The 25,131-nt window shown below is 39.2% G+C and overlaps 1 pseudogene; it reads left to right on the forward strand.

Annotated features, from left to right (window-relative positions):
- Positions 1-1,654: 1,654 nt before the first annotated feature.
- LOC100983086 (peptidyl-prolyl cis-trans isomerase A-like) lies at positions 1,655-22,500 on the forward strand (annotated as a pseudogene).
- Positions 22,501-25,131: the final 2,631 nt, after the last annotated feature.

A 25,131-nucleotide genomic window follows, 5' to 3' on the forward strand; every position in this document is an offset into this window, starting at 1 on the left:
TTTTCTTTGTTTTCACTGGATTCTCAGAGGGACTCCAATGACTCCCCAATAGAAAGAGCCATGGTTTACTACCAATAGCATCACATTAAGACTTCTGAAATCTGAACTACTAAGTCATTCTTTAAATTGAACTATTCCCTTTAACCTCTCAGGCACCCGTGTTTTCACTTATGACCCAGTGTGAGCTCTAAGTTACCATCGTCCCATGGCATGCACAGGGTTGGGGCTTAGGGAGAAAATTAAGTTACACTATTCTTTTCCTGCAGAGTGTGGAATCATATGAAACATAAAACATGTGAGTAAAACAGATGGAAACCAAATTTCAATTTTATGAAAGCTGGATTGGAGAATATGATTTAGATCTACAGCCAAATGTACTTCATTTTACTGCTTTTCTGCTTGGTACATTAATATACCCACCAGAAAAGATATTTTACCCCTCTATAAACTTACTGCCTGGAGGAGCAGAGAATGTATGCATCCTGAGGGCACACTTTCCACAAAAGAGCAACTAGAAGGTACTGAACCAAGTGTCTTCAGGCCCTTTTAAAAAACAGCACCAAAAAGATAAATGAGACAGTTGATAGAGACTATTCTTTTCTTGGATGGTGGGGAGTGGGGAGGCATCAGTTTCTTGCTTTAGGAGACAAGGTGGCAATGCCAGGAGGAGTAAAAAAAGCACTGCCCTATAGACAGATGCCTCTTGGGCATACAAACCCAAAAGGCTGTCTAACAGAATAGCTTGAAAAAAGTCATTTGAGGCAGCTAAATGTGGGACATTTTATGCAAGTCTAAGAAAGTTTAATTTGATCAAACATAAGACGGTTACTTATTTTTTAAAATAAAACTTGATGTAACAAGAAGTGTTTTAGGTAGATTAAACTGTGGCAATATTATACAATGTATTAGAGTAGTAACAATAGAAAGAAACAGGCACCAGATGATAAAATTCATGATGTTAGATTCTAAGTTTTTAAATTTTTGGCAGCAGAAATTAAGATAATTATGGTGATTCCTTGAATGCAAAGAGTAAGAGAGTTATAGAGTGAGAAGAATCAAATGCTTCAGTCTTTAGACTATAAGGATTGAATAGCTGAGAAAGAAAGCTTTTGGGGATAGTGACCAACGATGAGAGGTTTTAATATTTCCATTTTTATTCGCTAAATTAAATTGGTGAATTGAGGTGAGTAACACATATTTTGCAAGTAATGAAACTGAAGCTAATATTAGTTACTACCTATGCAACATTATATTTTAATTTGGGATTTCCAAGTCAGCTCAGGACTCTGTGATTTATTTATTATTTATGCATTGATTGAAATTTATGATTTTTTTTTTTTTTTTTTGAGACAGAGTCTTACTCTGTCAGCCAGGCTGGAGTGCAGTGGCAGGATCTCAGCTCACTGCAACCTCTGTATCCCGGGCTCAAGCAATTCTCCTGCCTCAGCCTCCCAAGTAGCTGGGATTACAGGCGTGTGCCACCATGCCTGGCTAATTTTTGTATTTTTAGCCGAGATGGGGTTTCACCATGTTGGCCAGACTGGTCTCGAACTCCTGACCTCAGGTAATCCACCCGCCTCTGCCTCCCAAAGTGCTGGGATTACAGGCGTGAGCCACCTCACATGGCCGAAATTTATGATACTTTACTAGCCATATGACAGTTGCCAATTTATGGCTTCTGCTCCACATTCACCCTTCAATTACCTTCTCCACTGTAATGAAGCATTTCTTTGCAGCAAGTACAATATCAAGCTTTGCCAGTAGAGGGAGCTGGAGGGAGATTGGAGAAAGAGAGAGCTTCCTAGTTCCACAGCTGCTGCTGCGGCTGGTGGTGTGCTGCTTTTCCATGGCTTTATCAGCAGTATGTGTGTATATACTGGGATGGGGGTGCATTCAGTGATGCTCTACTCTTGCTGTGTGTCCAGACTGCACAATCATTTTGAAAAGTCCCAACTTGACTTTAGCCTGGTGACCACCTTACATGAACACCATGCACCCAAGACCTCCCAATGATGCCTTGCTGGTGACTGGGCTTTTCACTCCCTGACACATCCTTCGTACATTCACCTGCCAGCCTTAACCTCTGTGCAGTTTCTCTAGTGCTGGTCTCCTGCAGATGCTTTCTCCAGAGATCAGCTGTCGTAGCAGCGTAGTTTTCTCTAACCCTGGGATCCTTCAGGGTACATAAATTTTGCAATAGCACAGCTTTCTCCAGCTCTGGCTTCCTGAAGAGTTATCAGAGTAAGGGATTTTTCTTGCACTGGGCTCCTAAGGGCATGATTCCAGAAGTGTTCAGTGGCCAACAGAACCTCTTGGCACCTTAGAGGGCAGATTTTCAGCAAGAACCACTGGTGAGGTCCTTAAGGACTTCCCAGTATTCAGAGAGGTATGCATTTCAGGCTTGGAGGAGCCCTTCTGTGAGTTCCCTAGTCTTAAGGACATTGGTTTTCCCTTATATCTGTTGCTGTTGTGTTCTTAAGAATCCTCTTTAACTCTCACTAGCCAATTTTCCATTATTCCAATTCCATGCTAATAATTCTATGTTAAACTTTTCTTGCTCAGATTACTGTGTGGTTTCTGTCTGCTACCCGGACCCTAAGTGACAAACAGAGGCACTGACCTTGCAACCTCACTCATCTTTTATCATCCTCTGTCAGTGGCCATTCTGTTTTTCTGTATAAGATTGATTTTACTTTATAATGAGCTCTCCATACCTGAAAAAGAATAAGTGACTTTATTCTGAATTATGTAAATCCTGGAGATCCAACTCATTTATGGAGAATAGTTTCAAGCTGCTGACTTGAGTAGGAGAATTCTTCATGGAATAGAGCAAGAAATAGTGGATCTCAAAGGCAGGAATCTGACTTTTCCTTTGTCAGCAGGCAACTGGCACCAGCTTTTGTCTTTCTTTTCTCTATTTTCTCCTTTCTCATTTTTATCGCGAGTAGGAAGGAACTGAAAGAATACTACAGGATTGGAATTAGACTGCATGGGACTGGGGGGATAGAATTAATTATGGCAAGCAGAATATTGCAGTTTTTTACGCAAATTCGAATTACTCCAATCAGAAATTGTGACCCGGAAGTGTGGGGTCCTAGGTTCTTATCTTCTGAGAGGAAAGAACTCAACCAAGAGACATGCAGTGATAGTTAAGCATTAGTAAAGTTTATTTAAAATGACAGGACCCCCTGACATCTGGGTCAGAGTGGGCTGCTTGAGAATAAGACAGCCCAAATTATCACTGTGGAAGCTCCTTTATGGGAGTTTTACATGATTATTCATGAAAGGGGCATGAAGGGATGTTACTAGCAAGCATGTTTTGAGTGGTCCCTGAGATGTGCTTGTGCTGTGGCTGTACATGCCAGTACATATGTCAGTTGTCTCATTAGCATTTAAAATCTTCACCCAGGGGTGTGTTTTTTACTATTTTAATGAGCAAAAGGTTACTTTTAGGGTGAGCCAAATCAAAGTGCACATGATCGCTACTGGGAAAAGTCCCTACTGAAGTCATTTCCTGCTAGGGCTGGATAAGCTTAACCACAAGTTCAGATGTGGACATTGTTTTCTTCTGATTGCTAGTGGGGCAAGGTTTCCAGAGCTTGCTTGCTCTGAGACTGCCTTTCCTGCTCATGTTTATCTGTCTACCTACTCTAACAAGGTTGGTAAGATAAACCCCCAGTGAGATTGCCTAAAAATGAATATGGGGGCACTTAATTGGCAAGCCAGTCTTCTCTTTTTTCCCTTCCATTTCCATACCCCACCACATCCTCTAAGCACTCAGTGTCTTCCGGGTGCTCAAATCTTTCAACACCATTCTGGTCTACTCATCCCTCTTGAAGTAATTTATTCTCCATGATGAATTTTCCTACTTCTTTTCACATCAATAAAAACTCCCAAGTATTGAGCTTGAATTAGCGTAGTGCTTTTTAACATTAATGAGTGAATAGCCCCTATACTTAATACCCTCAAAGTGGAGGTTTTCACCCAAATTAATCTTAATTGGTGGAATTTGGTAAGGGAGACAGTAGTAGGAATATACTGTTGAGAAGCGACCTAGTGATGTTTTTTGCTAGAAGCACAACATTTAGACTAGACTATGAATAGAAGCTCAACATTTAGGTTGAGCAAAAACATCTCCTCCTTCTTCATCATACCCAGGCTGGATTTCTGAGGGAAAAAAACAAATCCATGAAAATTATTGGTAATTAGCTTGGAGCTGCATGCCACTAAAGCCCTTAGTAGTTACATGAGCAAATAAATGATACTATGATCCTTAGTAGTTACATGAGCAAATAAATGATGCTATGATACTATCATGCTTGGCTTGACAAAAAGAACACTAGAAATTATGAATTTTTAGGACATCTTTTGAGTTATGCATTTGACAAACATTTCTTCTGACAATCTTATTTATCATGCCAAGTTGGTAGATTCAAGTAATTATTTCTCTTTTCTTCGTACAATAAAGTAGTCAAAGAGTTAACTACGCTGCTCCAGATCATGGTCTATGAGGGTATCAAAAATGACTAGAATCTTCAGTCTTTCTATTTGATCACATTACTTTCTATCAGGGGATTTTACTTGGAATTTTTCACATGTGCAACCCATTTTTAAACTTGCAGGTTGGATTTGTGAACTAAGAAAAATAATAATTTGCATGGAAGAGATTTCAAATGCCTGTTGATGGGAAGAATTGCCTTAAAGTGGCATAGAGGATCTCAAGAGGGTTTCAAAGTCACATCACAAGGTGTTTTGATTCTTCTGAACATCAAATAATTTTCACAAAAAGAACATACTTTCAATCTGAAGGTAAAAGAAAGGAAGACAAAAAGCAAGGACTATTAGCAGAGCCTGCTCTAAAAGATGTTGAAAACAATAATAACAGAAAGATGGATTCATTCCGAATATTTTAATCTGTATTTTAATATAATTGCACAGTGATTTCTCTCCTTATGTTGATTTGGCATATCCAAATTAACCAGGAGTTGGTTTTCTAATTACATACTTGAGGTTTAGAAGAGTGGTGTATATTGAAAAATTAAACAGCAAAATTTTCTAGCACCTTATACATTTGGATTTGCTAAATTAGTCCTGATTGGTTTTTTAAGAAATTCATTTTTATGAAGCAGTGTAGGATGGTTGATCAGTTAAGTTTTCTTCAGGCACAGATAAATAAGAAGCAGTGATTCCTTCATTCATTTATTCATGTATTAATTCTGGAATATCATATGGACGTAGAAGAAAAGTGATCATATAACTTATTTCATCAGGCTTTTTATTTTTATTTCTTTTCTTAATTATATGTACATACTTTCCATAGAGTGGGGAATAAGCCTAATAAAGATTTAGGGGCTCAATACATCACTGAAGTTGTTAGGAGTCCAGTGGTCTGAAGCATAGCAAGAAATACCCTTACAGAATAAAAGACAAATTATTGCATTTTGTACTTTCCACCACTAAAATGGACCGATGGAGTTTTTGTTTGTTTTGAGACGGTGTCTCCCTCTGTCGCCCAGGCTGGCGTGCAGTGGCACAATCTCGGCTCACTGCAAACTCCGCCTCCCGGGTTCACGCCATTCTCCCACCTCAGCCTCCCGAGTAGCTGGGACTACAGGCACCCACCACCACGCCCTGCTAATTTTGTTTTTGTATTTTTAGTAGAGACAGGGTTTCACCGTGTTAGCCAGGATGGTCTCGATCTCCTGACCTCGTGATCCACCCTCCTCGGCCTCCCAAAGTGCTGGGATTACAGGCGTGAGCCACTGTGCCTGGCCCTGACGGAGTTTTTGTTTTGTTTTTTTTGTTTTGTTTTCCATTCTGGGGGTAGCTTATTATTCCATACTTGGAAATACACCTTTAAGTCATGTAGTAAGTTAAAAGGACGGCTTCCTGCTTTAGTAATGTCTACAGCAGAAAAGAAGTCTGCGTCAGGTCCAGGCTGCAACACCAGTAATGCTACTACTTGGATGACACTGAGAGGTGAAGCCAGCTGAGCTTCTGGGTGGAGTGGGGACTTGGAGAACGTTTCTGTCTAGGTAGAGGATTGTAAATGCACCAGTCAGCACTCTGTAAAAACGCACTAATCAGTGCTCTGTGGCTAGCTAAAGGATGGTAAATGCACCAATCAGCACTCTGTAAAAACGCACCAATCAGCACTCTGTGCCTAGCTAAAGGATTGTGAAGGCACCAATCAGCACTCTGTAAAATGGACCAATCAGCACTCTGTAAAATGGACCAATCAGCACTCTCTAAAATGGACCAATCAGCAGGATGTGGGTGGGGCCAAATAAGGGAATAAAATTTGGCCATGGAGCCTGCTGTGGCAACCCACTAGGGTTCCCTTCCACACTGTGGTTGTTTTGTTCTTTCGCTCTTCACAATAAATCTTGCTGTCGCTCACTCTGGGTCTGCACTATCTTTAAGAGCTGTAACATTCACTGCAACGGTCTGCAGATGAGGGTCTGTGGCTTCAGTCATCGAGGCCACGAACCCACTGAGAGGAACAAACAACTCTGGCGGTGCCACCTTTGAGAGATGCAACACTCACTGCGAAGGTCTGCAGCTTCATTCCTGAAGTCTGCAAGACCACGAACCCACTGGAAGGAAGAAACTCTGGACACATCTGAACATCTGAAGGAACAAACTCCGGACACACCATCTTTAAGAGCTGTAATACTGCGAGGGTCCGCAGCTTCATTCTTGAAGTCAGCGAGACCAAGAACCCACCAGAAAAAAACAATTCCAGACACAATATGATCCAGCGTTAGAGGTGTCTTTGGTGGGAAAAAGACATTGTATGGAGTTCATAGAAAATGCCAAATAGGAGAATAATGATGAAGACACCTATAGTCCTACAGCAATCCATGTCATTTGCATCAGAGAGTTACACTTACAAAATAGTTCAAATAGGAGTACTATTTGACCATCTTAGATGTGAATAAGGAGTGCCTGACTTTGGGACTAGTGACCATAGACCCAGAGCTCCCCATCATGACCTGTGCGCTGTCAGAACCACCAAGTCATAAGGCCAGGCAGCCTCAGCAGCAATATATTGTTTGATGGAAGTGATACCACTGAGATCTGGCATGAGCAGGGCCAGAGTGAACATTAATTTCTATTTGGTTAAAATGGGTAATTTTCTTAATGGCAGAACTGAGAAAATGCTAGTGGATGCGTATGACTTTTAAAATTGTAAATCCAAGGAGTTCAAGGAAAGAAAGAAAATCATCTGCCCAAATACTCCTTAATTACTGATACATTTTTTTCTTCTAGCTGCTGGTTGTATTGGCATGACATTATTTTAAATATCCTTTGAGTAGCTTTTACAGTTTGGAAATTATCTTTCTTCTGAAATCTTGAAAGAACATACAAGTAAACCAGTGTGGGACAAGAATTTTTTTTTTAGAAAAAGTTTGGTATATATTCTAAACAGAATGAATCACTTGAAAACTATCCCTATCATAGAGAATAATTTAATATGTGAAAAAAGAAAACAATAAATCTAGTGGGATAGAAATTGGGAAAGTTTGCTGGTTAGAATAAAATCTAGCTTCACTTGAAAACATGTACACAATAAATTTTTTCTTTTTCTTTTTTCAATAGACGGCATCTTGCTACGTTGCCCAGGCTGAACTTAAACTCCCGGGTTCAAGCAATCCTCTCACCTCAGCCTCCTCAGTAGCTGGGAGTGTAGGCAAGTGCCACTATCTCTGGATTACTTTTTTGATTTATCTTTTATATCACTTGTGTATTCCTTTATTTCTAGTATATTTGTTTGGGTTGTGATTTTATTCTTCCTTAATCAGATTTGATAATGTTTGGTCTGTCTTGTTTTTGTTTTTTCTTTCCAGAGACAAAGTCTCGCTCTTTCACTCAGGCTGGAGTACATTGGCATGAACATAGCTCACTGCAGCCTCCTGGGCACCTGGGCTTAAGTGATCCTTCCACCTTTGCCTCTCAAAGTGCTGGGGTCGAAGGTGTGTGTCACCACACCTGGCAGGCCTGTTTGGTCTGTTTTACTGTCTCCTGCTCCACCTCTCTTCACCTCATACACTCCAGTTATTAAGTTCTTGGTTTATTAATTATTATAATTTTTTCTGCTTTCTAAATCATTAATCGACCTTTTATTTTTTTCTTCAGCTAAAGTATATGATTGCTTATTCTGTATTGGGCACTGTGCTTAAGATTTTACCTTTGTCACAGTAATTCATTTTTTTAATCTATTGATTTCATTGAGTTTGTTTTGCTTTTTCTTTTTTAAATTCTAGAGTTGAATACTTAATTTATTAAAAATGGCCTTTCTAATAAAATGCTACTGTTTAGTAAAATTACATCATGAAAACATTAAGAATGAATTACTGGTTGAACACAATTGTACAGATTTTAAATGGAAAATATTGTTTTGAGCAATATTTAAAATATTTAAAATATTACATCTGGAGGCACTTAGGAGTTAGCAAGAAGTAGACCTGCTCATTTAATATAAAAAAATTTTCAACTGAAGAATTCCTTTTAAAAAATTTCATATGTAATTTTATACTCAATCAATAAAGGTTTTGAGAATAGGTCTCTTTTTTTTGTTTTGTGGTGGGGTGGGACAGAGTCTCGCTTTGTTGCCCAGGCTGGAGTGCAATGGCGCGATCTGGGCTCACTGCAACCTCTGCCTCATGGGTTCAAGCAATTCTCCTGCCTCAGCCTCCCAAGTAGCTGGGATTACAGGTGCCTGCCACCATGCCCAGCTAATTTTTGTATTTTTAGTGGAGACAGGGTTTTGCCATATTGGCCAGGCTGGTCTCGAACTCCTGACCTCAGGTGATCTGCCCGCCCTGGCCTCCCAAAGTGCTGGCATTACAGGCATGAGCCACCACCCCTGGCCTGAGAATACGTCTCTTTAATTGGAGCTCAGGTGAAGCCTTCAGAGCTCTGACTACTCAGCTCTGTTTTTTACTTCACCATTTCTATCTCAAAGACAACTTTCAGGGATGTTAGTGCTTTTTGGAACAGATGATCCTTAACTCCTTTCTTTATTTTACACAGGTAGAAATGGAAAATCAAAGGTTTTTTTCTTGTTATATGTTAACTACCACAAGCTGTTCTTAATCTGATTTTGGTTTTACCTATTTTCTATTTCTGGTGTGGTTTCTTTTATATCAAAATGTTTGAGGAGTCCGGGCACGGTGACTCACGCCTGTAATCCCAGCACTTAGGGAGGCCAAGGCAGGTGGATCTTGAGGTTAGGAGATGGAGACCATCCTGGCTAACACAGTGAAACCCCGTCTCTACTAAAAACACAAAAAATTAGCCGGGCATGGTGGCGGGCGCCTGCAGTCCCAGCTACTCGGGAGGCTGAGGCAGGAGAATGGCATGAAACCGGGAGGCAGAGCTTGCAGTGAGCCGAGATCACGCCACTGCACTCCAGCCTGGGCGACAAAGCAAGACTCTGTCTCAAAAAAAAAAGAAAAAGAAAAAGAAAAAGAAAAAAGAAAAAAGAAAAAAAAAGTTTGAGGAATTTCTGGCTGACTTTTGTTGTCCAGTTTGGGGACTTTAGAGAAGCTATTGTGTCAAATATTGCTTATAATTCCTCAGAGAGATAGTATCAATTTACCATTTAGAATGCAGAATTTTTTTTAATGCTGTCTCCTTTGAGTATACTTTAACCAAAACCAGTATCCTGTTTCTATGGAAAATTAGTAATGATGGCTCCCCGACACACTTGTGTACAGGAAGATCATACATCATCATCATCATCATCATTGTTATCATCATCATCACTGTTGTCACTATGGTAGTAACTTAAGCTGAAGTCCCATGTGACTCAGAATCTGCACAGAGTCACAGTCGAAGAAGCACTGTCCATCAAGTGAAAGTGGTTAAAAGGAAATGCCAATATTTATTTGCATTTCTTGAAGAGCATTAAAGGGTTTTCAATCGTTAACCCACAGCAACATAGATCTCAATACAACTCAAAAGCCTTTTCTTCTCCTAAAATATGCAATACATGATTGCTTTGATGTCTCTCAGACAACTGCTTCTCACTCTCCCTGAGGTTTTTGCAGGGTTTGTTTCTTTATTTCTCTTTTATTTCTCTCTGGCATTGTTACTCTCCACCCCATGGCCCCCACCACTATTCTGAATCTATATCACAAAAGCCTGAGAATGGAGTAAGCAATGCTAGAATTCTTTAAAGGGTAAATTAAAGAAATGCAATGAAAAGAAAGCAAAGTGAAAGAAAGAAAAGAAAAAAGAAAAATCCCTTTTCGTTTAAAGGATTGGGAAGGAGAAACATGGGATAACTCATCGAAGAATGCATTTGCCCTTGTCACTTAAGTAGTTCAACACACATTAGCTCATTCAATCTTCATGGCAAGTTTATGAAGTAAATAATGTCATAATTTCTCTTTTGTTGTCAGGGTAACTAGGACTTGGAGAGATAAAATAATGTACTCAGGTCACCTAGCTAGTTAGTGAAAAAATAGAAGCTCTGTTTTTGGTCAATTTACTATGCAATTGTCCGGTTTCCAGATTTCATAAAATTTGATGTTATTTTCCAATTAATATTTTTTCTTATGATTCATTTTCCCTCTCCAGATCCAAGCCCTTAGCAGCAGACCTTTATTTAAAATGAATTTTTATCAGATCACTGATATTTATACATTAACCATTCCGATGAGTCCTTAATTTTGGAACCTGGCTTCTATAAAAAAAATTGCTTGAGCTATTCCAAAAATTTAAAATACATTTTTACAGATTGGTACAACTGATTCTTCATGCAGCCATTAGAATATTTAAACTGATTGTGGTAAATTAGGTGGTGTGGGTTTCTTTTAGCAGTTAAGATTGATATGGAGAGATTCTAAAGGGTCTGTACACCAGCATGAGGGTATGTGCACATGCCTCAGTAACCCTTATATTAATATTGGAGTGTTGAGAAATAAAGGCAAGGCTTGGGGAGGATACAAAAAGATACTATCTTGCCATAGTATGAGATAAGAAAATTTATAATCTTCTAAAAGCAGGAAATTACAGCTGTAATCTCTGACATGGAGGAGGAAGGAATGTAATCACTGTGGACATGTCAGCAACATCAAAAGGTTCTTTGGGGTAGGCACTACTATATTAATTGTGTAATAGGCATTATGCATTGCTGTAGTTCAATATGTGGTGTATTCCTTGGCTTGTGAATTAGAGAAATTCTGTGCAGGTATGCATTAAAGTGTGCAGGTATGCATTAAAGTGTGCAGGGTATGACAAGAAATTGATGTTTATTTCTATCTGTGTCTCTCAGGACCCTGGTATGCATGATGAAATCTGCTTTGAGGAATGTGAGCGTAGCACTCACTCATTATCCCAATCAATTATTTATCCAAGTTCATAACGAAAGTGAGATTAAACACTTCCATGAATGTGGGCAGACAAACTGGAAAATAATTTTTGAAAGGGGAAGTTCTATGATATCTTTACATCTAGGAAGGCACAGTGTCTTCAGCAGAGCTTTTGCTAGTTGCTGTTTCTGCAATCAAGAGTCTCTTGTTCTGAGTGCAATGAGGATGCTCTGCACAATCAACACTGGGTGATCAGTAACTTTCTATGTTTACAGGTCAGAAGGATAAAGACCATGTGTACTTCTGAAGGTGGGTGTATGGTATTCTTGGCAACCCCTTACTTAGTTCTTTACAGCTGACTTCTTAATCTGTGAAGGAAATGGGAAAAGCAACTAATATCTAGCTGCCTAGTATGTCTGGGTACTGTGTGGTGCTTTATGTGCACAACCTCATTTATTTTCCTAAGGACATGTGAAGTAGGTGTTACTATACCCACTTCCCAGATGAGGAAACAAAGGAGTCACCGTATCTCCTCCAGGTTCATACAGATAGTTAAAAGGCAGATAGGGGATTTGAATTCAGATTCACCTGACTTCTCAGCTTCTGCTAAACTAAACTGTGAAATTCCAAAGATCAGTTCTTCATATACACCCTAGGATGCCTTCCATGTGTTAAGTATCAAATATTTGTTAAACATTTGTGGCATTTCTGCAGGGGAAATGATTGAGTTTGTCAAATATTAAAATTTGTTAATGTAATCAAACTTTGTTTCTATTTACACAGGGTTTTAATTCGATCAGTTAGTTTTAAGTAAGAGAAGAATCTAATTGTTTTTCTCCTTTTCTTTTCAACCCTCGCAAAATAACAGAGTAAGCATACAACAAAAAGTAACATGGAGAAAATGAACAGGAGCTAATATCAGCTGCAGTTTTCATTGTGCGGACGGGTATGTCTCAAAAATGTATATTTATTTATTCGTTATTATAAATTCAGGGGGTACATGTGCAGATTTGTTACGTGAGTGTATTGTGTAATGCTGGGTTTGGGCTTCTAGTGAACCCATCACTCAAGTAGTGAACGTAGTACCCAATAGACAGTTCTTCAACCCTTGCCTCTATTACTCCCTCCCTGCTTTTGATGTCCCCAGCATCTATTGTTTCCACTTTTATATGCTTGTGTACCATTGTTTACCTTCCACTTATAAATGAGAACATGTGGTATTTGAATTGCTGTTTCTGTGCTATTTAATTTAGGATAATGGCCTCTAGCTATGTTGCTGCAAAGGAAATGTCTCAATCTTTTTTATGGCTGCATAGTATTCCATGATATATATATGTATACATATATATATCACATTTTCTTTATCCCATTCACCATGGCACCTATGTTGATTCCATGACTTGGAGCAGGTGTCTCTCTTTTTAAATTTGTTTATTTATAATTTTTGTGGTACATAGCAGGTATATGAATTTATAGGGTACATGAGACATTTTGGCACAGGCACGAAATGTGTAATAGTCACATCATGGAAAATTGGGTATCCATCCGCCTAAGCATTTAGTCTTTGTGTTACAAACAATCCAGTTATACTCCTTTAGTTATTTTAAAATGTAAAATTAAAGTATTATTGACTATAGTTATCTTGTTTTGCTATCAAATACTAGGTATTATTCATTGTTTCTAGCTACTTTTTTTGGTATCCATTAACCATGCTCAACTACCCCACCACCACCCCCAACTACCCTTCCTAGCCTCTGGTAACTCCATCCTTTTATTCTCTATCTCTATGAGTTCAATTGTTTTGATTTTTAAATCCCACAAATAAGTGAGAACATGTGATGTTCACTTTCCCTGCTTGGCTTATTTCACTTAACGTAATGATCTTCAGTTCCATCCATGTTGCTGCAAATGACAGGATCTATTTCTTTTTTATGGCTGACTGGTACACCACTGTGTATATGTACAAAAAGATATTTTATTCATTCATTCATCTGTTGATGGGTACTTAGATTGCTTCAAAATCTTGGCTATTGTGAACAGTGTGGCAACAAAGATGGAAATGCAGGTATCTCTTCAATATACTGATTTCCTTTCTTTTGGGAAGCAGTGGGATTGCTGGATTCTTTGGTAGCTCTGTCTTTAGTTTTTTAAGGAGCTTCCAAACTGTCCTCCGTAGCGGCTGTGCTAATTTACATTCCCATCAACAGTGTACAAGGGTTCACTTTTCTCCACATCCTTGCCCCCATTCGTCTTTTGCATATAAGCTGTTTTAACTGGGGTGAGTTGATATCTCCTTATAGTTTTGATTTGCGTTTCTCTGATGATCAATGATGGTGAGCACCTTTCCATATGCCTGTTTGTCATTTGTATGTCTTCTTTTGAGAAATGTCTTTCAAATCTTTTGCCCATTTTTCAATTGGATTATTAGTTTCTTTTTTCCTATAGAGTTGGTGGAGCTCCTTGTATATTCTGGTTATTAATCCCTTGTCAGATGGGTAGTTTGCAAATAATTTCTCCCATTCTGTGGGTTGTCTCTTCACTTTGTCTGTGTGTCTGTTTTTATGCCAGTACAATGCTGTTTTGATTACTGCAGTTCTGTAGTAAAATTCGAAGTCAGGTAATGTGATTCCTCCAATTTTTTTTTTTCTTGAGATGGTTTGGCTATTCTGGGTCTGTTGCGATTCCGTGTAAATTTTGGGATTGTTTTTCCATTTCTGTGAAGAATGTCATTTGTATTTTAGTATGAATTGAATTGAATCTGCAGACTGCTTTGAATAGTGTGAGCATTTTAACAGTATTGATTCTTCCAATCTGTGAACATGAAATATCTTTCCAATTTTGTGTCTTGTTCAATTTTTTTCATCAGTGATTTATTGCTTTAATTGTAGAGATCTTTCAATTCTTTGGTTAAGTTAATTCCTAGGTACTTAATTTTATGTGTGCTATTTTAATTGGGATCACTTTTTAATTTCTTTTTTTAGATTGTTCACTGTTGGCATATAGAAATGCTACTGAATTTTGTATGTTGAATTTGTATCCTGCGACTTTACTGAATTTGTTCATTCATTCTAGTAGATTTTTGATGAGTCTAGATTTTTCTAAATATCAGATTGCATCACCTGCAAACAATAATAATTTGATCATTTCCTTTCCAATTTGAGTGCACTTTATTTCCTTCTCTTATCTGATTGCTCTAAGTAGGACTTCCAGTACTATGTTATGTAACAGTGGTGAAAGTGGCTATCTTTGTCATGTTTCAGATCTTAGAGGAAAGGATTTCAGTTATTTCTCATTCAGTATAATACTAGCTGTGGGTCTGTAACATATAGCTTTTATTATGTTGAGGTATGTTCTTTCTATCCCCAGTTTTTTTAGAGTTTTTTATTATGAAGGAATGCTGAACTTCATCAGATGCTTTTTGGCATCAATTGAAATGATCATGAGGTTTTGGTTCTTCATTCTTTTGATATGATGTGTTATATTGTTTGGTTTGCATATGTTGAACCATCCTTGCATTCCAGGGATAAATCTCACTTGGTCGTGATGAATGACCTTTTTTTAAAAAAAAGTGTTTTTAATGTGTTGTTGAATTTGGTTTGCTGGTATTTTGTGAGGATTTTTGCATCAATGTTCATTAGAGATGTTGGTCCATATTTTTCTTTTCTTGATAGGTCTTTGGTTTTGGTATCAAGGTTATAGTGGCATTGTAGAATGAGTTTGGAAGTAGTCCCTCCTCCTCTATTTTTCTGGAGCAATTTGAGTAGGATTGGTATCATTTCTTTTTTTTATTATTATTATACTTTAAGTTTTAGGGTACATGTGCACAATGTGCAGGTTAGTTACATCTGTATACATGTCCCATGCTGGTGCACTGCATCCACTAACTCGTCATCTAGCATTAGGTATATTTCCCAGTGCTATCCCTCCCCCCTCCCCCCACCCCACAACAGTCCCCAGAGTGTGATATTCCCCTTCCTGTGTCCATGTGATCTCATTGTTCAATTCCCACCTATGACTGAGAATATGCAGTGTTTGGTTTTTTGTTCTTGCGATAGTTTACTGAGAATGATGTTTTCCAATTTCATCCATGTCCCTACAAAGGACATGAACTCATCATTTTTTATGGCTGCATAGTATTCCATGGTGTATATGTGCCACATTTTCTTAATCCAGTCTATCATTGTTGGACATTTGGGTTGGATGCAAGTCTTTGCTATTGTGAATAATGTCGCAAAAAACATACGTGTGCATGTGTCTTTATAGCAGCATGATTTATAGTCCTTTGGGTATATACCCAGTAATGGGATGGCTGGGTCAAATGGTATTTCCAGTTCTAGATCCCTGAGGAATCGCCACACTGACTTCCACAATGGTTGAACTAGTTTACAGTCCCACCAACAGTGTAAAAGTGTTCCTATTTCTCCACATCCTCTCCAGCACCTGTTGTTTCCTGACTTTTTAATGATTGCCATTCTAACTGGTGTGAGATGGTATCTCATTGTGGTTTTGATTTGCATTTCTCTGATGGCCAGTGATGATGAGCATTTTTTCATGTGTTTTTTGGCTGCATAAATGTCTTCTTTTGAGAAGTGTCTGTTCATGTCCTTCGCCTACTTTTTGATGGGGTTGTTTGTTTTTATCTTGTAAATTTGTTTGAGTTCATTGTAGATTCTGGATATTAGCCCTTTGTCAGATGAGTAGGTTGCGAAAATTTTCTCCCATTTTGCAGGTTGCCTGTTCACTCTGATGGTAGTTTCTTTTGCTATGCAGAAGCTCTTTGTTTAATTAGATCCCATTTGTCAATTTTGTCTTTTGTTGCCATTGCTTTTGGTGTTTTAGACATGAAGTCCTTGCCCACGCCTATGTCCTGAATGGTGATGCCTAGGTTTTCTTTTAGGGTTTTTATGGTTTTAGGTCTAACGTTTAAGTCTTTAATCCATCTTGAATTGATTTTTGTATAAGGTGTAAGGAAGGGATCCAGTTTCAGCTTTCTACATATGGCTAGCCAGTTTTCCCAGCACCATTTATTAAATAGGGAATCCTTTCCCCATTGCTTGTTTTTCTCAGGTTTGTCAAAGATCAGATAGTTGTAGATATGCGGCATTATTTCTGAGGGCTCTGTTCTGTTCCATTGATCTATATCTCTGTTTTGGTACCAGTACCATGCTGTTTTGGTTACTGTAGCCTTGTAGTGTAGTTTGAAGTCAGGTAGTGTGATGCCTCCAGCTTTGTTCTTTTGGCTTAGGATTGACTTGGTGATGCGGGCTCTTTTTTGGTTCCATATGAACTTTAAAGTAGTTTTTTCCAATTCTGTGAAGAAAGGCATTGGTAGCTTGATGGGGTTGGCATTGAATCTGTAAATTACCTTGGGCAGTATGGCCATTTTCACGATATTGATTCTTCCTACCCATGGGCATGGAATGTTCTTCCATTTGTTTGTATCCTCTTTTATTTCCTTGAGCAGTGGTTTGTAGTTCTTCTTGAAGAGGTCCTTCACATCCCTTGTAAGTTGGATTCCTAGGTATTTTATTCTCTTTGAAGCAATTGTGAATGGGAGTTCACTCATCATTTGGCTCTCTGTTTGTCTGTTGTTGGTGTATAAGAATGCTTGTGATTTTTGTACATTGATTTTGTATCCTGAGACTTTGCTGAAGTTGCTTATCAGCTTAAGGAGATTTTGGGCTGAGACAATGGGGTTTTCTAGATATACAATCATATTGTCTGCAAACAGGGACAATTTGACTTCCTCTTTTCCTAACTGAATACCCTTTATTTCCTTCTCCTGCCTAATTGCCCTGGCCAGAACTTCCAACACTATGTTGAATAGGAGTGGTGAGAGAGGGCATCCCTGTCTTGTGCCAGTTTTCAAAGGGAATGCTTCCAGTTTTTGCCCATTCAGTATGATATTGGCTGTGGGTTTGTCATAGATAGCTCTTATTATTTTGAAATACATCCCATCAATACCTAATTTATTGAGAGTTTTTAGCATGAAGGGTTGTTGAATTTTGTCAAAGGCTTTTTCTGCATCTATTGAGATAATCATGTGGTTTTTGTCTTTGGCTCTGTTTATATGCTGGATTACATTTATTGATTTGTGTATATTGAACCAGGGATGAAGCCCACTTGATCATGGTGGATAAGCTTTTTGATGTGCTGCTGGATTCGTTTTGCCAGTATTTTATTGAGGATTTTTGCATCAATGTTCATCAAGGATATTGGTCTAAAATTCTCTTTTTTTGTTGTGTCTCTGCCTGGCTTTGGTATCAGGATGATGCTGGCCTCATAAAATGAGTTAGGGAGGATTCCCTCTTTTTCTATTGATTGGAATAGTTTCAGAAGGAATGGTACCAGTTCCTCCTTGTACCTCTGGTAGAATTCAGCTGTGAATCCATCTGGTCCTGGACTCTTTTTGGTTGGTAAGCTATTGATTATTGCCACAATTTCAGATCCTGTTATTGGTCTATTCAGAGATTCAACTTCTTCCTGGTTTAGTCTTGGGAGAGTGTATGTGTTGAGGAATTTATCCATTTCTTCTAGATTTTCTAGTTTATTTGCGTAGAGGTGTTTGTAGTATTCTCTGATGGTAGTTTGTATTTCCGTGGGATCGGTGGTGATATCCCCTTTATCATTTTTTATTGCATCTATTAGATTCTTCTTTTTTTCTTTATTATTCTTGCTAGCGGTCTATCAATTTTGTTGATCCTTTCAAAAAACCAGCTCCTGGATTCATTAATTTTTTGAAGGGCTTTTTGTGTCTCTATTTCCTTCAGTTCTGCTCTGATTTTAGTTATTTCTTGCCTTCGGCTAGCTTTTGCATGTGTTTGCTCTTGCTTTTCTAGTTCTTTTAATTGTGATGTTAGGGTGTCAATTTTGGATCTTTCCTGCTTTCTCTTGTGGGCATTTAGTCCTATAAATTTCCCTCAACACACTGCTTTGAATGCGTCCCAGAGATTCTGGTATGTTGTGTCTTTGTTCTCATTGGTTTCAAAGAACATCTTTATTTCTGCCTTCATTTAGTTATGTACCCAGTAGTCATTCAGGAGCAGGTTGTTCAGTTTCCATGTAGTTGAGTGGTTTTGAGTGAGATTCTTAATCCTGAGTTCTAGTTTGATTGCACTGTGGTCTGAGAGATAGTTTGTTATAATTTCTGTTCTTTTACATTTGCTGAGGAGAGCTTTACTTCCAAGTATGTGGTCAATTTTGGAATAGCTGTGGTGTGGTGCTGAAAAAAATGTATATTCTGTTGATTTGGGGTGGAGAGTTCTGTAGATGTCTATTAGGTCCGCTTGGTGCAGAGCTGAGTTCAATTCCTGGGTATCCTTGTTGACTTTCTGTCTCGTTGATCTGTCTAATGTTGACAGTGGGGTGTTAAAGTCTCCCATTATTAATGTGTGGGAGTCTAAGTCTCTTTGTAGGTCACTCAGGACTTGCTTTATGAATCTTGGTGCTCCTGTATTGCGTGCATATATATTTAGGATAGTTAGCTCTTCTTGTTGAATTGATCCCTTTACCATTATGTAATGGCCTTCTTTGTCTCTTTTGATCTTTGTTGGTTTAAAGTCTGTTTTATCAGAGACTAGGATTGCAACCCCTGCCTTTTTTTGTTTTCCATTTGCTTGGTAGATCTTCCTCCATCCTTTTATTTTGAGCCTATGTGTGTCTCTACACATGAGATGGGTTTCCTGAATACAGCACACTGATGGGTCTTGACTCTTTATCCAATTTGCCAGTCTGTGTCTTTTAATTGGAGCATTTAATACATTTACATTTAAAGTTAATATTGTTATGTGTGAATTTGATCCTGTCATTATGATGTTAGCTGGTTATTTTGCTCGTTAGTTGATGCAGTTTCTTCCTAGTCTCGATGGTCTTTACATTTTGGCATGATTTTGCAGTGGCTGGTACCGGTTGTTCCTTTCCATATTTAGCACTTCCTTCAGGACCTCTTTTAGGGCAGGCCTGGTGGTGACAGAATCTCTCAGCATTTGCTTGTCTGTAAAGTATTTTATTTCTCCTTCACTTATGAAGCTTAGTTTGGCTGGATATGAAATTCTGGGTTGAAAATTCTTTTCTTTAAGAATGTTGAATATTGTCCCCCACTCTCTTCTGGCTTGTAGGGTTTCTGCCAAGAGATCCGCTGTTAGCCTGATGGGCTTCCCTTTGAGGGTAACCCGACCTTTCTCTCTGGCTGCCCTTAACATTTTTTCCTTCATTTCAACTTTGGTGAATCTGACAATTATGTGTCTTGGAGTTGCTCTTCTCGAGGAGTATCTTTGTGGTGTTCTCTGTATTTCCTGAATCTGAACGTTGGCCTGCCTTGCTAGATTGGGGAAGTTCTCCTGGATAATATCCTGCAGAGTGTTTTCCAACTTGGTTCCATTCTCCCCATCACTTTCAGGTACACCAATCAGACGTAGATTTGGTCTTTTCACATAGTCCCATATTTCTTGGAGGCTTTGCTCATTTCTTTTTATTCTTTTTTCTCCAAACTTCCCTTCTCGCTTCATTTCATTCATTTCATCTTCCATCGCTGATACCCTTTCTTCCAGTTGATCGCATCGGCTCCTGAGGCTTCTGCATTCTTCACGTAGTTCTCGAGCCTTGGTTTTCAGCTCCATCGGCTCCTTTAAGCACTTCTCTGTATTGGTTATTCTAGTTATACATTCTTCTAAATTTTTTTCAAAGTTTTCAACTTCTTTGCCTTTGGTTTGAATGTCCTCCCGTAGCTCAGAGTAATTTGATCGTCTGAAGCCTTCTTCTCTCAGCTCATCAAAGTCATTCTCCATCCAGCTTTGTTCCGTTGCTGGTGAGGTACTGCGTTCCTTTGGAGGAAGAGAGGCGCTCTGCTTTTTAGAGTTTCCAGTTTTTCTGTTCTGTTTTTTCCCCATCTTTGTGGTTTTATCTACTTTTGGTCTCTGATGATGGTGATGTACAGATGGGTTTTTGGTGTGGATGTCCTTTCTGTTTGTTAGTTTTCCTTCTAACAGACAGGACCCTCAGCTGCAGGTCTGTTGGAATACCCTGCCGTGTGAGGTGTCAGTGTGCCCCTGCTGGGGGGTGCCTCCCAGTTAGGCTGCTCAGGGGTCAGGGGTCAGGGACCCACTTGAGGAGGCAGTGTGCCCGTTCTCAGATCTCCAGCTGCGTGCTGGGAGAACCACTGCTCTCTTCAAAGCTGTCAGACAGGGACATTTAAGTCTGCAGAGGTTACTACTGTCTTTTTGTTTGTCTGTGCCCTGCCCCCAGAGGTGGAGCCTACAGAGGCAGGCAGGCCTCCTTGAGCTGTGGTGGGCTCCGCCCAGTTGGAGCTTCCAGGCTGCTTTGTTTACCTAATCAAGCCTGGGCAATGGCGGGCGCCCCTCCCCCAGCCTCGCTGCCGCCTTGCAGTTTGATCTCAGACTGCTGTGCTAGCAATCAGCAAGACTCCGTGGGCGTAGGACCCTCCAAGCCAGGTGTGAGATATAGTCTCCTGGTGCGCCGTTTTTTAAGTCCGTCGGAAAAGCGCAGTATTCTGGTTGGGAGTGACCCGATTTTCCAGGTGCCGTCAGTCACCCCTTTCTTTGACTCGGAAAGGGAACTCCCTGACCCCTTGCGCTTCCCAAGTGAGGCAATGCCTCGCCCTGCTTCGGCTCGCGCACGGTGCGCGCACCCACTGGCCTGCGCCCACTGTCTGGCGCTCCCTAGTGAGATGAACCCGGTACCTCAGATGGAAATGCAGAAATCATCGTCTTCTGCGTCGCTCACGCTGGGAGCTGCAGACTGGAGCTGTTCCTATTCGGCCATCTTGGCTCCTCTCCGCCGGTATTAGTTCTTTAAACTTTTAGTAGAATTCAGCAGTGAAGACTTTGGGGTCTGGGGCTTTTTTTTTTTTTTTTTAACTGGGAGAGTTTTTGTTATGGCTTTGATCTCATTACTTGTCTTTGGTCTGTTCAGGTTTTGGATTTCTTCGTGGTTCAATCTAGGTAAGTTGCATGTGTCTAGGAATTTACTCATTTTTTTCTAGATTTTCTAATTTATTGGCATATAATTGTTCATAGCAGCCACTAATGATCCTTTGAATTGCTGTGTTATCAGTTGTAATATCTCTATTTTTATCTTTGATTTTATTTATTTGGGTCTTCTCTCTTTTTTTCTTAATTAGTCTGGCTAAAGATTTGTCAATTTTGTTTATCTTTTCAAAAATTCACCTTTTTGTTTCATTGATCTTTTGTCTTGTTTTCTTCATTTCAAAGTCATTTATTACTGTTTTGATCATTATTTCTTTTCTTCTCCTAGCTTTAAGTTTGATTTGCTCTTGCTTTTCCAGTTCTTTAAGATGCATCCTTAGGTTATTTATTTGATGTTCTGATTTTCTTTTTTGATGTAGGCACATACAGCTCCCTCCTAGTACTGCTCTTGCTATATCTCATATGTTTTGATATGTTGTGTTTCCATTATTATTTGTTTCAAGAAAATGTTCAATTTCCTTCTCGATTTCTTCATTGGCCCACTGATCAATTTAGGAGCATAGTTTTTAATTTTCATGTGTTTGTATAGTTTCCAAAATTCTTGATTGATTTTTAGTTTTATTCCATTGTGATCAGGGAAATACTTGATATTTCAATTTTTCGAATGTTTTAAGACTTTGTTTTTTTTACTTTGCAGATGCAGCTGACACTGGGAGCCCTGTGCCTTAGCCATGGTCAACCCACAATGTTCTTTGACATCGCCATCAACGGTAAGCCCTTGGGCCGTGTCTGCTTTGAGTTGTTTGCAGACAAGTTTCCAAAGACAGCAGAAAACTTTCATGCTCTGAGCACCAGAGAGAAAGGATTTGGTTATAATGGTTCTTGCCTTCACAGAATTATTCCAGGGTTTATGTGTCAGGGTTTATGTGTCACTTATTTCTACATACCATAATGGCCCTGGTGGCAAGTCCATCTACGGGGAGAAATTTGATGATGAAAACTTCATCCTAAAGCACACAGGTCTTGGCATCTTGTCCATGGAAAATGCTGAACCCAACACAAATGGTTCCCAGTTTTTCATCTGCCCTGCCAAGACTGAGTGGTTGGATGGCAAGCATGTGCTCTTTGGCAAGGTGAAAGAAGGCATGACTATTGTAGAGGCCATGGAGCACTTTGGGTCCAGGAATGGCTAGACCAGCAAGAAGATTACCATTGCTGACTGTGGACAATTCTAATAAGTTTGACTTGTGTTTTATCTTAACCACCAGACCATTCCTTCTGTAGCTTAGGAGAGCACTCCTCCACCGCATTTGCTCACAGTATCCTATAATCTTTGTGCTCTCACTGCAGTTCCCTTTGGGTTCCATGTTCCCTTCCATGCCTAGCTGGATTGTAGAGTTAAGTTTATGGTTATGAAATAAAAACTAAATAACAACAAAAAAGACTTTTTTTACCTAACATATAGTCTATTCTTAAGAATGATCCATGTGCTGCGGAAAAGAATGTGTATTTTGCAGCCACTGGATAAAATGTTCTGAAAATATCTGTTAGATTAATTTGGTCTGTAGTGTAGAGTACGTCTGATGTTTCTTTGCTGATTTGCTGTCTGGGAGATCTGTCCAAAGCTGTAAGTGGGGTGTTGAAGTCTCCAGCCATTATTGTATTGGGGTTTATCTCTCTCTTTAGCTCTAATAATATTTGCTTTATATATCATGTGCTTTAGTAGTGGGTGCATATATATTTACAATCATTATATCCGCTTGCTGAATTGACTCCTTTATTATTATAAAGTGACCTCCTTGTCTCTTACAGCTTTTGTCTTGAAATCTATTTTGTCTGAAATAAGGATAGCTACTTCTGCTCTTTTTTGGTTTCCATTGGCATGAAATATCCTTTTTTATCTCTTTTTTTCAGTCTATATGTGTCCTTATAAGTGAACTCTATTTCTTATTGGCAACAGATCATTTAATCTTATTTTTTTTAATCCATTCAGTCACTCTATGTCTTTTGATTGGAGAGTTTAGTGCATTTACATTCAATATTATTGACTACTAGGGACTTCTTTCTACTATTTTAAAATTTGTTTTCTGGTTCTTTTGTGGTCCTGTCCTTCTTTATTTCCTTCTTGTCTTTCTTAGTGAACATGATTTTCTCTGGTAGTATTCTTTAATTTCTTGCTTTTTACTTTTTGTGTATCCATTGTATGTTTTTAGATTTGAGGTTACGATGAGCCTTGCAAATACTATCTTATAACTTATCATTTTAAACTGATGACAACACTGATTGCATATACAAACAAGCATGCAGAAAGAAAACTAAAAAAACTCTACACTTTGACTTCATCCCCCACTTTTTAACTTGTTGTTTCTCTTTATGTCTGATTGTACTGCGTACATCTTGAAAAGTCTTTGTAGTCATTATTTTTGATTGGTTTATCATTTAGTCTTTCTAGTTAACAATGGTAATTAACACTACCAATGGCAATGGTGGTTGTTACTTTTGCTGGATTCTTTTTAATTATTTTAATCTCTTTGTTAAATGTATCTGATAGAATTAATGTAATCACTAATTCTATCATTAATTAATCATTAACAAATCATTTATTATTAATAAATCTAATTAATTCTATGAATTCTGAATTTCTTCTCTGTGTTATCTTGAATTTTCTTGAGTTTCCTCAAAATAGCTATTTATTCAGTTTTCTCAAAAAAGCTATTTTGAATTATCTGTCTGAAGGATCATATATCTCTGATCCTCTGGGGTTGGTCCCTGGTGCCTTATTTAGTTCATTTGGTGAGATGTTTTCCTGTTAATGCTTGTAGATGTTCATCAGTGTCTGGACATTAAAGAGTTAGGTATTTACTGTAGTTTTCACAGTCTGTGCTTGTTTGTACCTGTCCTTGGAAAGACTTTCTAGGTATTCAAAAGAACATAGGCCCCAAGCCTAATACTGCTGTAGTTTTTTTAGACTCATGGAAGCACCACTCTGGTGGTTTTGAATAAGATCTGGAAGAACTATTTTGATTAGCCGGCAGACTCTTGTTCTTTTCCCTTGGTTTCTCCCAAATAAATGGAGGCTCTCTGTGTGTGTGTGTGTGTGTGTGTGTGTGTGTGTGTGCTGAGACACCTGGAGCTGGGGATGTGGTGATGCAAGCACCCCTGTGGCCAGCACCACGGGGACCATGCTGGGTCAGACCTAAAGTCAGCACAACACTGAGTCTTGCCCAAGTCCATTCCCTTCAGGGTGGCAAGTTCTTCCAGGCACCAGGCATGTCCGGAGATGCTGTCTGGGAGCCAGGAATTGAAGTCAAACACCTTAGCAGTTTACTTAATGTTATATTCTGCTGCAACTAAGCTGACACTCACACCACAATACAGAGTCCTTCCCACTCTTCCCTCCCCTTTACTCAGGCAGAGGAGCCTCTCCCTGTGGTCACCACCACCACCAGTCCATGGGGGTTCTGCCAGGCCACCGTTGATGTTCACTTAAATCCCAAGGGCTCTTTTGTAAGCTTGTGGTGAATGCTGGTAGGCCTGGAGCTTACCCTTCAGGGAAGTGGGCTCTCTTCTGGCCAAAGGTAGTTCTAGAAATTCTGTCCAGGAACTTAGGGCTGGACTTAGGGACTCCAAGAGCCTTCTTGTTGCTTTGCCCTACTGTGGTCAAACTGGTGTTAAAGATACAAGACAACGTTCCCTTTATTTTTACCTGTACTTTTCTCAAACAGGAGTCTTTCATCATAGCCACCACAGCTGGAAAAGTGCTTGGTAAACCCTGAGCTAGCAAGTCTCAGATCCCAAGGCCCATGATGTGCTTTCTGGGTATTTCTGCTGGTTATTCAGCACCCAAGGGTTCTTGAGTCAGCAGG

The sequence above is a fragment of the Pan paniscus genome, chromosome 17, assembly GCF_029289425.2.
Source record: "Pan paniscus chromosome 17, NHGRI_mPanPan1-v2.0_pri, whole genome shotgun sequence".
NCBI lineage: Eukaryota > Metazoa > Chordata > Mammalia > Primates > Hominidae > Pan > Pan paniscus.